The following is a 13,449-nucleotide window of genomic DNA, read 5'->3' on the forward strand; positions in this document are numbered from 1 at the left end:
CACTAATAAGGACGTCTGTACTTGCAGATGTCCAAGTAATCATGAACATTTCCAAACAGTGAATGGACAGTAACTTCGAGGAAACCTGAGTTTATGCCTAACAAACTTGAGAGATACACTACTAAAGAATCCCTAATTGCAAATTCAGTTCCTTTTTAGGCAACTTAAATATTACATGAAAACATGGATACGAATTATGTGAAAATGTGATTGTATCAGATGAATGACCCCAAAAGTTGAAGTTTATCAAAAAGCATGTTCTTTAAAAACTCTAGGTAACAATGTGTACCAAAATATCACATCAATTTAAAATCAATTTGAAGCTCTCCAGAGTGGTAACTGTAGAGTGGTTTCAAGAGTTGGCCTCAAATGACAGCTGATTTTGGATCCAGTTTCACTATAGTGGTCTATGTGTCATGCTCAGTATGACAGAGAGAACTGGAGACAACACAGCTCCACTGGTTGATAATTCCCCAATGTCCCCCCAGTCTGACTTTTAAAAATATGGGAATAAATATGACTACAGTTCTTGTGAAGGGAATCAAAGTTGTGTGGTTCCAGATAAAAACAATTGAAGAAAACTGTCTTGCTAAAAAGAGCTTCAAGTAACATAATATATATGCTGATTTTAAAAAACTAATGGCTTTTGGGAAATAGACATGGTGCAAATGTTTGCATCACAAATTGTTGCATCACAAATGGCGCCCAAGAATCAGAACTCTGATGCTTGCACAAATGCAATCTTAATATTAGAATGAGAGGGAGTTCTAAAAACCAAGTTTTAAAGATGTAAAAATAGTTAAATACAATATTTTTTTTCCATGGGGTGGGGGTTACTGCTAAATATTTCGTCTTTCTCTCATGTGATTTCTCTAAAGTTTTTCCCACAAGACAATATTTACTAGTCTAAAGAGAATCATAATACAGTATTTTCTGTTAATTATATCCCAATTTAGCTTAGCAACTTTAAACTTAATTTTCTATTAACAAATCTCAAATATCATTAGACTAGTTTTTGAATTAACAGTCATTGATTAGAAGTAACAAAAAATGATTTTCAATTGTATTCTTTTCCTTCTACAAGCTTATAGAAGTACGCCACCTAGAGTAAATTTTATAATTTTTAAAGTATAAAAATTGCTGGGCTGGTTTTATTACTCTAAACTACAAAAAGTAGGCACATTTTAATCAAAATCAAGCTAAATATTATAATGTGGAATTTTTCATATATTTTCTGTTTTGATGTGACTTTCTTAATATTACTGTATATAAAATAGACTGTTTTTCAATAGTTCCAGATTAAGCAATTTACACATCCCTCTCGAGATGGTTAACAAATCAAGTTCAGGAGTTATAATTTTTGAAACCTGATTCAATGACATTAGGTAATCTTAACATGCTATTACCAACTAATATAACTATGGAAATATTTGAGAGATAATATAAATAATGAGTTTTGGATATATACATAGTACACACACAGTATACTAGGCAGTGTTAAAAATCATTGACTTTTTTTCTTTGTTTCCCCAACTTTATTGAAATATAACTGACATATAACATTCTGTAAGTTTAAGGTGTACAAAGTATATATTGCAAATTATTTACCACAATAAGGTTAAGTAACACATCCTTAACCTCATATAATTACTATTTTGTTGTTGTTACAGTGAGAACACTTAAGACTTACTCTCACAGCAACCTTCAAGCATGCAATATGGTATTGTTAACTATAAATCATACTATACATTAGATCTCCAGAAATTATTCATTTTAGAATTAAAAGTTTGTGCCCTTTCTCCAGCATCTCACCGTTTCTTCTGATCTCCAGCCTCTGGTAAACATCAATCTATTCTCTGTTTCTATGAGTTTGACTTTTTTAGATTCTACATATAGTGAGTTCATATGGTATTTGTCTTTCTCTGACTTATTTCACTTAGCTTAATGCCCTCAAAAGCCATCCATCTTGTCACAAATGGCAGGATTTCCTTCTTTTTTATGGCTGAATTAAATTCCATTGCATATATATATATATATATATATATATCACATTTTCTTTATTCATCCATTGATGGACACTTGGATTGTTTCCATGTCCTGGCTATTATGAATAATGCTGCACTGAACATGGGAGTGCAAATATCTTTTCAAGGTAGTAATTTCATTTCCTTTAGATATATATTCATAAGTGGGATTGCTGGGTCATATGGTAGTTCTGTTTTTAATTTTTTAAAGGAATCTCCACACTGTTTTCCATTTACTGTTTCAATTTACATTTCCCACCAGTAGTGTACCAGGGTTCCTATTTCTCCACATCCTCTCCAGCATGTGTTATCTCTGGTATTTTTAATGATAGCCATTCTAATAGGTGTGAGGTGGTATCTTATTGTGGTTTTGATTTGCATTTCCCTGTTGACTATTGATATTGAGCACTCTTATACTTGGTGGCCACTGTATGTATGTCTTGTTTGGAAGAAGAGTTTTTGCCCATTTTTAAATTGGATTTCCTTTTTTTTTTTTTTTTTTTTTTTTGCTGTTGAGGTGTGTGAGTTCCTTATATTTCTTAGGTTGCCTTTTCATTTTGTTGATTGTTTCTTTTGCTGTGCAGAAGTTTTTTAGTTTGATATAGTCTTGTTGATTTTTGCTTTAGTTGCTTGTGTTTTTGGTGTCATATCCAAAAAATTATTGCCAAGACTGATGCCAAGGAGCTTTTTCACTGTTTTCTTCTAGGTATTTTCTGTGTTTAAGACCTTAGTCCATTTCAAGGTAATTTTTGTGAGAAGTGTAAGATAGGCGTCCAGTTTCATTCTTTGCATGTGGATATCCAGTTTCCCCTGCATCATTTATTGAAGAAACTGTTCTTTCCCCATTGAGTATTCTTGGTTCCTTGTCAAATATTTGTTGAGCTTTTGTGCATGGATTTATTTCTGAGAGCTCTCTATTCTGATTTATTGGTCTATGTGTCTGTTTTTATGCCAGTGCCATACTGTTTTCATTACTACAGCTTTGTGATATAGTTTGGAATCAGGACGTGTTATGCTTCCAGCTTTGTTCTTTCTCAGGATTGATTTGATTAATCAGGGTCTTTTATGGTTTGATAGGAATTTTAGGATTGTTTTTTGTTTCTGTAAAAATTTTCATTGGAATTTTCATAGGGATTATACTGAATCTATAGATGACTTTGGGTAGTATAGACATTTTAACAATATTAACTCTTCTGATCCATAAACAAGGAATATCTCCCATTTTTTTGTATCGTTAATTTTTTTCATCAATGTCATAATTTTCAGTGTACAGATCTTTCACTTTCTTGGTTAAATTTATTCCTAAGTATTTTATTATTTTTGATGCCATTGTAAATGGGATTGTTATCTTTATTTCTTATTAAGATAGTTCATTGTTAGTGTATAGAAACAACTGATTTTTATATGCAGATTTTACTGAATTTATTTGTTCTTATCTGACTTGGTATCAGGATAATGCTGGCCTTCTAAAATAAGTTTGGGAGTGTTTTCTCTTCTTCCGTTTTTGGGAAGAGTTTGAGAAAAGTTGGCATTAATTATTCTTTAAATGTTTGGTAGAATTCACCAGTAAAGCCATTAGTTCCTGGGCTTTTCTTCGTTAGGAGATTTTTGATTACTGATTTAATCTCCTGACTAGTATTTGGTCTGTTCAGATTTTCTGTTTCTTCCCAATTTAGTTTTGGTAGGTTGTATGTTTCTAGGAATTTGTCCATTTCTTTTAGGTTGTCCAATTGTTGGTGTATGATTGTTCATAGTAGTTTCTTAGGACCCTTTGTATTTCTTTGGTATCAGTAGAAATGTCTCCGCTTTCATTTATAATTTTATTTATTTAAGTCCACTCTTCTTTTTTCTTGGAAAACCTAGCTAAAAGTTTGTGAATTTTATCTTTTTACAAAGCCAACTCTTAGTTTCACTGATTTTTTTTCTATTGTTTCCCTATTCTCTATTTCATTGTTTTCTGCACAGATCTTTATTATCTGCTTACTTCTGCTAACTTTCGGCTGAATTATTTTTCTTTTTCTAGTTCCTTGAGGTGTAAAGTTAGGATATTTATTTAAAATCTTTCTTTTTGTAATGTAAGCATTTATTGCTATGAACTTTTCTTTTGCATAGCTTTTACTGCATCCCATACATTTTGGCATGTGGTGTTTCCAATATCATATGTTTTGATACATTTTCTAATTTATCTTTGAGTTCATCTTTGACTCATTAGTTTTTCAGGAGTGTATTGTTTAATTTCCATGTGTTTGTAAAATTTCCAGCTTTCCTTATGTTATTGATTTCTAGTTTTATATCATTGTGATCAAAAAAGATACTCAGTGTGGTTTCAATGTTTTAAATTTGCTGAAACTTTTGTGACCTAACGTATGATCTACTCTGAAAAATGTTCCACGTGCACTTGAGAATGTATATTTTGCTGCTGTTGAATGGAATGTTCCATATATGTTTTTAGGTTCTTTTGGTTTAGAGTACAGTTTAAGTTCCACATTTCCTTATAGATATTCTGTCTCCATGATATATCCATTGTTGAAAGTGAGGTATTGAAGTCTTCTCCTATTATTGTATTGCTGGCTATTATTTCTTTCACATATGTTAGCATTTGCTTAATATATTTAGGTACTCTGTGTTGGGTTCATATATATTTATAATTGTTATAGCCTCTTGATGAATTGACCCCTTTATCATTATATAATGACCTTAGTTTCCTGTTACAGTTTTTGACTTAAAGTCTATTTTGTCTGATATAAATATAGCTACCCTGCTCTCTCTTGGGTTTCATTACATGATATATATTTTTTCATTCCTTCTCTTTGAGACTGTGTGTGTCCTTGAAGTTGAAATGTGTCTCCTTTAGGTATCATATAGTTGGGTCTGGGTTTTTAAAAATTCATTTAGTCACTCTATGCCTTTTGATTGGAGATTTAATCCATTTACATTTAAAGAAATTATTGATAGTAGGGACTTACTACTGTCATCTTTTTAATTGTTTTCTGGCTCTTTTGTAGTTTTTTTGTTCATTTCTTCCTTTCTGTCTTCCTTTGTAAGTTGATTATTTTCCATAGTGGTATACTTTGATTCCTTTCTTTTTATGTTGTGTGTATCTAGTATAATTTTTTGTTTTGCATTTATCCATAGAGCATCTTAATGGATATAGCAGTCTATTTTAAGCTGATAACAACTTAAGTTTGATTGTATACAGAACTCTACCCTTTTACTCCTCTCCCCACATTTTATGTTTTTGATGTCACAATTTATATCTTTTTATATTGTGTATCTATTAACAAATTATAGTAACTATTGCTATATTTACTACTTTTTCCTTTAACCTTTATTGTAGAGTTAAGTGGTTAGCACACAACCATATCATAGTATTAGAGTATTTTGAATCTGACTGTATATTAAACGTCACCAGTATGTTGTATATTTTCGTATGTTTTCATGTTACTAATTAGCATGCTTTCATTTCAGGTTGAAGAACTCCTTTCAGCATTTCTTATAAGGCACGTCTAGTGGTGATCAACTCCCTCAGCTGTTGTTTGTTAGGAAATTGTTTATCTCACCTTCATTTCTGATGGACAGCTTTGCCAGGTAAAGTATTTGTGGTTGGCAGTTTTTTTCTTTCAGCACTTTGAATATATCATCTCACTCTCTCCCACCCCGCAAGGTTTGAGAAGTCCACTGATAACCTTATGGGGGTTTCCTTTTATGAGAGAAAAATATTTTTTCCTTCTGGCTGCTTTTGCAATTCCCTCTTTGATTTTAGACAGTTTTATTATAGTGTGTCTTGGAGAAGGTTGTTTTGGATTGAAATTTTGGGGTGACCTGTTAACCTAATGAATTTGGATGTCCAAATCTGTCCCCAGGTTTAGGAAATTCTCAGACATTATTTCTTTAAATAAGCTTTCTACTCCTTTCTCCCTCTTTTCTCTCTCTGGGACTTCAATTATGCCTAGGTTGTTTCTCTTAATCTTTTACCATTAGTCCTGTAGGTTTTCTTCATTCCTTTTCAGTCTCTCTTTTTTAAAATTTTTGCTTCTCACTGGATAATTTCAAATGATCTGTGTTTGGATTCACTATTTCTTTCTTCTGCCTTGTTTGTGCCATCTGCTCTTAAAGCTCTTATTGACTTTTTCAGTGCAGTCATTGTGTTCTCCAGTTCCAAAATTTTTCTTTGGCTCTTTTTCGTGTTTTCTGTTTGTTGAACTTTTTATTTTGTTCTTATATTGTTTTCCTAACTTCAATAATTGTTTATTTGTGTTCTCTTACAACTCTCTGAGAATCTTTATAACAATTATTTTGAATTCTTTATTGGGCAATTCCTGGATCTCCATTTCTTTGGCATCATTTACTGAAAATTTTCTGTGTTCCTCTGGTGGTATCATATTTACCTGATTCTTTATGATGCCAGTGGTCTTGCATAGGTGTCTGCACTTTTGAAGAAGCAGTCACCTCTGCCAGACTTTATGGACTGACTTCAGTAAGAAAAGACCTTCACTTGTGTGGTGGGGCATGCTGGCGCATTATGTGACCCTGGGTCTAATGGTTCAGGGCACCAAGTGTGCGTGCATGTGGTGGCTCTGGGTCCTGTGGAGGGGCGTACCGTTTCAATGGCTTGGCCAACTGGAGTACATAATATCAGAAATTATGTGGTCCTTGGTGAGCACTGTGGGGGATCTTCAGTGGCTGCAAGGGTTATTGGTTCTTCAGCCATGCTTCCAGGTCCAGTGGCTAGGGACCAAGCCAGTGCTGGTGGCTGGAGTCAGGGGTATGTGGATCTGGGGGCCAGCTGCATGTTCCTGTGTAATGATAGGGGCTGGTTGCAGGTACACACATAGTGATAGCGGCCAGGGCAAGCAGAACGTGCCAAGATCAACTGGGCATACTGGCAGTTGTGGGGCCCTGGCTGTCAGCATATACTCCTGTGACTGCAGGGTCTTGCCATGGGTGCATTCAGTGTAGCGAAGGTTGGTGACAGGAATCAAACTGGAGGTGTACAAGTGCACAGCTGGAGGAGCTAGCCCCAAGCATGCACATGGCATTGGGGGTCAGCCATGGGGGTCTAAGGCTGTGTTTTGCACTCATGCAGCCACAGAGCTGGGATGCCAGTGCAGATCCCAGGCTCTGATAGGGAGGGAAGCGGGGAGTGAGGAGAGATACTCAGGCATTTGGCATCTGTAAACATGAAAACCTGTGGGGCACAAGCCAGATAAATCTGTAGGGGTTCTATTGTGGTTGTGCTGGTTTCTTCAGTAGCAAAATCTGCTCGGGTTTTCTGTAGAGGAGTTTGCTGGGGATCACAGTCACTTCCACTGTGTGGCTGATACTGGTAGCCCTTGCCCTTCTTCCTTATTCCTAGCTGTATCTATATGTCTCAGCCTCGCCAGTCTCTTGGTGGGCTGAAACTGAAGTGGATTCTTCTTACAGTGAACTGAAAGGCTGGGGAAGCTGATGACTCATGCTGCTTTCTCTTTCCCAGTGAGGGGAACTCTGTTTCTAGCTGGGGAGTTCCTTCCTGGCCTAGGGAGATGAGGGAGGCAAAATGAAGCTGTTCTTCCTATCCTTTTTGTGTGTTTATTCTCAGGGTTTTTGTTCCACTGTGTTGCTAAAGTTTCTTAAGTGGACTCCTGAGTTCTCCCAGAGCTGGCTTTGTTCATGGATAGCGGTCTAATTGTTGATCCTTGTGGGGAGATGGAGTCTGAGGTCTCCTACTTTGCCATCTTGGTGATGTCACTCCTCAGAATTGACATTTCATAGTGAATGTGATGGCGGAAGATTTTATGAAATTGAGTACAAAATATTTTGGATTTGAAACCAAAGCTATTTGGAGAGGTCTATCTTATCTCTGAGACTCTATCTTATCTCTGCTTTAAAAGATCATTTTCTCTTCTAGTTTTTGTGTCTGTTGATAGGTAATGCTTGGAATTTTTGCTTTGGGAGTTCAGAATTTGAAACAGTTGTGGGCAAATGATGCTTCTTGTAACATCCCACAAGGGATCAGATTTTCTAATGAAATATCGCTTTGATTTATTTGTGTCCTTGTATAGGTGATTTCTGTACTTATCCAGAGGAAACATTCCTGCAGAGTAGAGGTCTTGTCTTCAGTTTCATTTCCTTACCTTATCTAACACATACTTTTGCCACAGGGATGCTTATAAATATTTGTTGATATCATATTTTGTCTCCAAGCTAACTGAAGTCAGTGAGGAGTCATTCAGTTGCTAAACTTTAACAGTCAAATTAGGTTATCAGACTATGAATTTAATTAGCAAAGTTTGAAAACTCTTCATGTTTTTTTTTTTTAAATTTAGTATGGCAAGTTTTATTTAAGGCATAGCAAAGCCTCCTTGAGAGCAGTTATGTATTATAGAAGTTCAGAATGAAAGATTTATAAAATTTCTCAACCCACTAAAAATATAAACCAGACAGAAAAATTACCCATTGAGTAATAGTAAATGTCAGTGTTTAAAAAAAAAACTAACTTATTTTTTAGTTACAAGGGACACATGCATTTTATTTATAATATAGCTTCAAGACTTTAAATATGCTGCCCAGAATATCTTCCAGTTGCTATAGGGAGTTCTGTTATTCGTCAATGTAGGGTTTCCTACTTGGCAGCATTATGTATTTATGATGGCATCTGTGTTTGCTGGTTGTTGCATTTGCAGTGGAACTTGTATTTCAGCCAGTTGAAGAAGGAGGGAAAAAGAAAGTAAATTAAACCTGACTTCTTGGCAATGAAGTAGTAGCTTCTTGTTACTTGGACCCATATATTCCAAGAACACCAAACGTAACTGCAGTTGTGTGCCATAGTTACTCTACCTATAATTGACTATATTTGCATTGTAATAAACTTATATAATAATATTAAAACCAAAAAGTTAAAAACTAAAATATTATGTCTTGTCAGTTGACATGCACTTTTCAAGCAGAATTTTAATATGGGAAATTAGCTATTAGAATGATGCATATTTTTTCCTGGTCAAAGAAAAATTGTCATTATCATCAATATCATTTTGTAAGCTTTCATTTACTTAAGTGAAAATCTAAATGAACTAATTAAAAAACATTTTCCTCAACTTTTATGAGAGAAACAGAACAGAAAATAAAAGTGAACTTATTAATATCTAGGATTTCTTTTTAAAAACAACTAGTATATTTTAGAGTCAGTGTACATTTATCTCAAGCCAATATTCCCAACCCATATACATCTACCACATTAACCTGTAATATTTGATGTTCATAAAGGTTATCTTCAGATATCCCAAGAAGTACCTTTTTAATATTAAGAACCTAGAAACACCTTCTTAGCACTGATTCTTAATATACACAACCGAGAATTAACTCCTTAATGTTGACATATGAAATTATATTCATTATAATTTCTAGATTTGTGGATTGTGTTCATTTTAATTTATGTAATTCATTTTATTTTTTAAACACTGGCAGTCTCTGAGGCATAATTTAGTTAAATATCTACTAAGTTAACTTTTAACTTTCTGTTTACCCCAACTATGTTGCACAATTATATTCCCTCTTCTCTGGAAGCTTATGAAATGGATACACTGGTGGTACCATTATGTGTAAAACGGAAGTGAATATGGTGACAAAAATCTAATATTTAGATATTGCCCTCAAGATGCTTACAATTTAGTTTGAAAGACAGTGAATAAGAATGAAAATTCTATTAGTGTACACAGGAAATAACTGTCCAGTAGAATAATATGTGAGTAATTCTTATTGCCTAGTGACTTAATATGTTAGTGTTGTTCAGCTTCAGATGAAGATGTCACTGCAGTTCAGAAGGTTCTGTAAAAACTTGAGGGAAAGGGAGAGACTTGGCCTTGATACTGAAAGATGGATAGTTTTAGATCGAGTGTTGGCATTCTAGGTTGGGGTAACAATTTATGCATCAGTATTAGAGAGGAGAAAACCACCTTCTAGAGGCACAGTGGCTAGGCCTTTTGCTAAGATGAGAGTTTAGAAAAGTAAGTATAGAGAAAGAATGGGGTGAAGTATTAATTATTAGAACAAATATTTCTCTAGCACTTTACAATTTATAAGGGACTTCTATGTAATTCTCATTTACTCTTAAATACCTGTGATACAGTATCTTTATTACTTCTATTTTAAAAATAAATCTAGAACTAAGGCAACTGGGAATTATTGTTACAAAATAAAAATGAACAAATATAAATGTAAGCTTTGATAGTCTAAAGAGAAAATATAACAAAAATTAGGTTAGAGTGGAAAAAATTGATAATCTGTTTAATCTTTCATTGTAAGGAGACGGTTTAAAGGTAAAACATATAGTTTCAAAAGTGACATCAAAGATTTTTATAATTTTTTTTCTTACCTTTAGAGAGATCTTTTACTTCGTAACCGTATCTTCTGTGAAGATTAAATTTTTATGAATTTCAGTATTGCCTTCCATTTATTTAAAAAAATTTTTTTTTTTTTTTTTTTTTTTGTGGTACGCGGGCCTCTCACCGCTGTGGCCTCTTCCGCCATGGAGCACAGGCTCCGGACGCGCAAGCTCAGTGGCCATGGCTCACGGGCCCAGCCGCTCTGCGGCATGTGGGATCCTCGCAGACCGGGTCACAAACCAGTGTCTCCTGCCTCAGCAGGCGGACTCTCAACCACTGCGCCACCAGGGAAGCCCTAAAAATTTTTTAAATTTAAAAATAATCATGATTCCACCATTTTTTCCTGAAGTTATTTATATTTGCCCTTCTGAAGTACTCCTTTGCAAGGTGTACATATGCGTAAGAATGTTCAATAAAAGTTGGCAATGATTATTTTGGGATGATGGAATATTAGTAGATTTTTTAGTTTCTTCCTGGCACTTTTCAGTGTACTTTCTTAACCAAATATGCATTTTTTTTTCTAAAACATTAAAGGCATTATTCTTAAAATTTAAAAATTCCATACAAGTGCTGTTTTGAGGAATATACTTTGGGAATCACTGATGTAGATAATTATTTCCTAACCTTTTTGAATGAGTGATCTCTTTCACAATAATATATGATTTTGCCAACTCAGGAATTTAAAAAATTATTTTCTGATTTTCCTATGGCATGTAACAAAGTAATTTAGCAAAAAGTTTTCATAATTATTTTATTTTATTTTATTCTCATGATGACATAAGAGAAAATCTTGCTACCTATGAGTATGTCTTCACAAATATAGCATTTGATGATAGTGTTTTTTTTGTTTTTTTTTGTGGTATGCGGGCCTCTCACTGTTGTGGCCTCTCCCACTGTGGAGCACAGGCTCCGGACGCGCAGGCCCAGTGGCCATGGCCCACGGGCCCAGCCGCTCCGCGGCATGTAGGATCTTCCCGGACTGGGGCACGAACCCATGTCCCCTGCATCGGCAGGCGGACTCTCAACCACTGGGCCACCAGGGAATCCCCGATGATAGTGGTTTTTATTACCAGTTAAAATAAAGCCAAATTGGATATAATTATCACAGTCATTTATTTTATTAGCAGTGCTTTTTGAGGTACAACAAATACTGGTACACTTTTAAAGAATTTTGATCAGATAGATTGAACTAATGGGTCTGAAGATCATTTTGAGGCAAATTTGCACATTTATCATGTTTGTACTCATTAATGTGTATTTTATTATTTTCTTGTGTTATCTTTCTTCAACCAATGACTGATTATGGGTATAAACTAGGTAATAAGGGACTAAAAATAGATGATTTAAAACTAAGCAATGATTAATACCTTCATGATGACTGGTAATGCTTTGCTGAGTTATAAACTGACAGTGTCTATGTATGGAGGCCCTTCCTCTGATTTCCAGTAATCACTGTACATTCTTACAGCACTTGCACTCCTAGGCTCTCCAGATTTCATTTTAGATGGATATTTTTAAAAAGTTATTAACATATTAAGAAGTAGATACTGAAACAGATAACATTGTTAATTCAACATCATGATTCCTTATAAGACCTTTGTGCACCCATGATGATTACTATTTGGGAAATGGCCATACAGAAACTGATATAGGCATAGGCTTCCATGTAATTCTTAAGGAAAAGAGAGAATTTAGAAAGGAGAGTAGAAAGTTAGGGTTTGAAGTTTAAGGCTTACTAAAATTTGGGGAGTGGAAGAAGAAAAAATAGTAGAAGACAGAGAACTAAGGAAATACAATTACTGAGGAATAACCATTGAATGAATGACATTACATACTTTATCTCATTTCATACTCAGTTTAAATGAGAAAGTTACAACTAAGAAAGATGAATAATTTGCCCGTAGTCACCCAATAAGTGGTAGAGCGATGAGGATTCAAAGCAAGATCTGTAATAAAGTTCATGCTTTATCCTCCTCAGCATTCCATCTCTCTCATTCAGAGATGTCAGAAGAGAATCAGAAGAGGGATTACATAATAAAAATTAAAGGAAGAATTTTTTTTTTTTTTTTTTTTTTTTTTTTCGGTATGCGGGCTTCTCACTGCTGTGGCCTCTCCCGTTGCGGAGCACAGGCTCCAGACGCGCAGGCCCAGCGGCCATGGCTCACGGGCCCAGCCGCTCCGCGGCATGTGGGATCCTCCCGGACCGGGGCACGAACCCACGTCCCCTGCATCGGCAGGCGGACTCTCAACCACTGCGCCACCAGGGAAGCCCTAAAGGAAGAATTTTAACAAGAAAGTATTCTGCATTAGACGTGGCAGGGGTGTCAGGCAAAAAGAGATCTCAGAAAAGATCACCGGAACTGGCAGAGGCATTGAAGGGCCAGGTCTAACATCCAGAAAAGGCAAAGCCATATTCTATGGAGTTAAGGGGACTTGTTTTCTCTGTTAACACAAGACTTGTGCTTTATGCTACTAGTGTGGTATCTTGCTCATTTTTTCCTGGTATCGCTAAGGCTTAGCATGGCATTTTGCCTACAGTAGGCACCAGGCTAAGATCTTGCAAATGTATGGCTGATGTAGATTATAGGTCTAAAAGGTCTTGAAACAGTCTGGTGGATATTGAAGAACCAAAGGGTGATGGCACTCTGAAGGGCGATCCACAGAAGGACTGATGATTTGAAGATGGTGGTAAATGAACATAATATGATTTTAAATGGTGAAAAACAAAGATGGGTGGTATATGAGTCATTGGGACCTGCTTCTGGGGACCAAGAAGGTTGTGCCTCTCCCTTACTCTGTCTCTTCCTAGCCACTGTGAGTCAGTAATACCACCAAAACCACAAGTTTGGATGAAGTTGGGGGGGGGGTGTCACAGAAATTTTGGTCTATTTTAAATTGATGACAACTTAAGTTTTTAAAGAACTTGTTATATAAAAATGTACTAACGATGATAAATGTTTTTTCAATAGGTGAAGAAAAAACATTTAGTATAATAACATACACATTTATGAATTTAAAAAATCAATGAAAATTGGGCAAAGTACATGAACAGGTAATTTAAA

At 35.2% G+C, this 13,449-nt stretch overlaps 1 protein-coding gene across 2 annotated transcripts in view; it reads left to right on the plus strand.

The window, feature by feature from the left end:
* Window positions 1-13,449, plus strand: part of EMC2 (ER membrane protein complex subunit 2) — a gene marked incomplete at its 5' end in the record, with an annotated part of 107,838 nt that overhangs the window by 53,219 nt on the left and 41,170 nt on the right. For both annotated transcript variants that reach the window (XR_013811331.1, XR_013811332.1), the window contains one exon: window positions 5,493-5,612. The remainder of the gene's footprint in view (window positions 1-5,492; window positions 5,613-13,449) is intronic.

This window comes from Hyperoodon ampullatus, assembly GCF_949752795.1.
Source record: "Hyperoodon ampullatus genome assembly, chromosome: 17".
In the NCBI taxonomy this organism is placed as follows: domain Eukaryota; kingdom Metazoa; phylum Chordata; class Mammalia; order Artiodactyla; family Ziphiidae; genus Hyperoodon; species Hyperoodon ampullatus.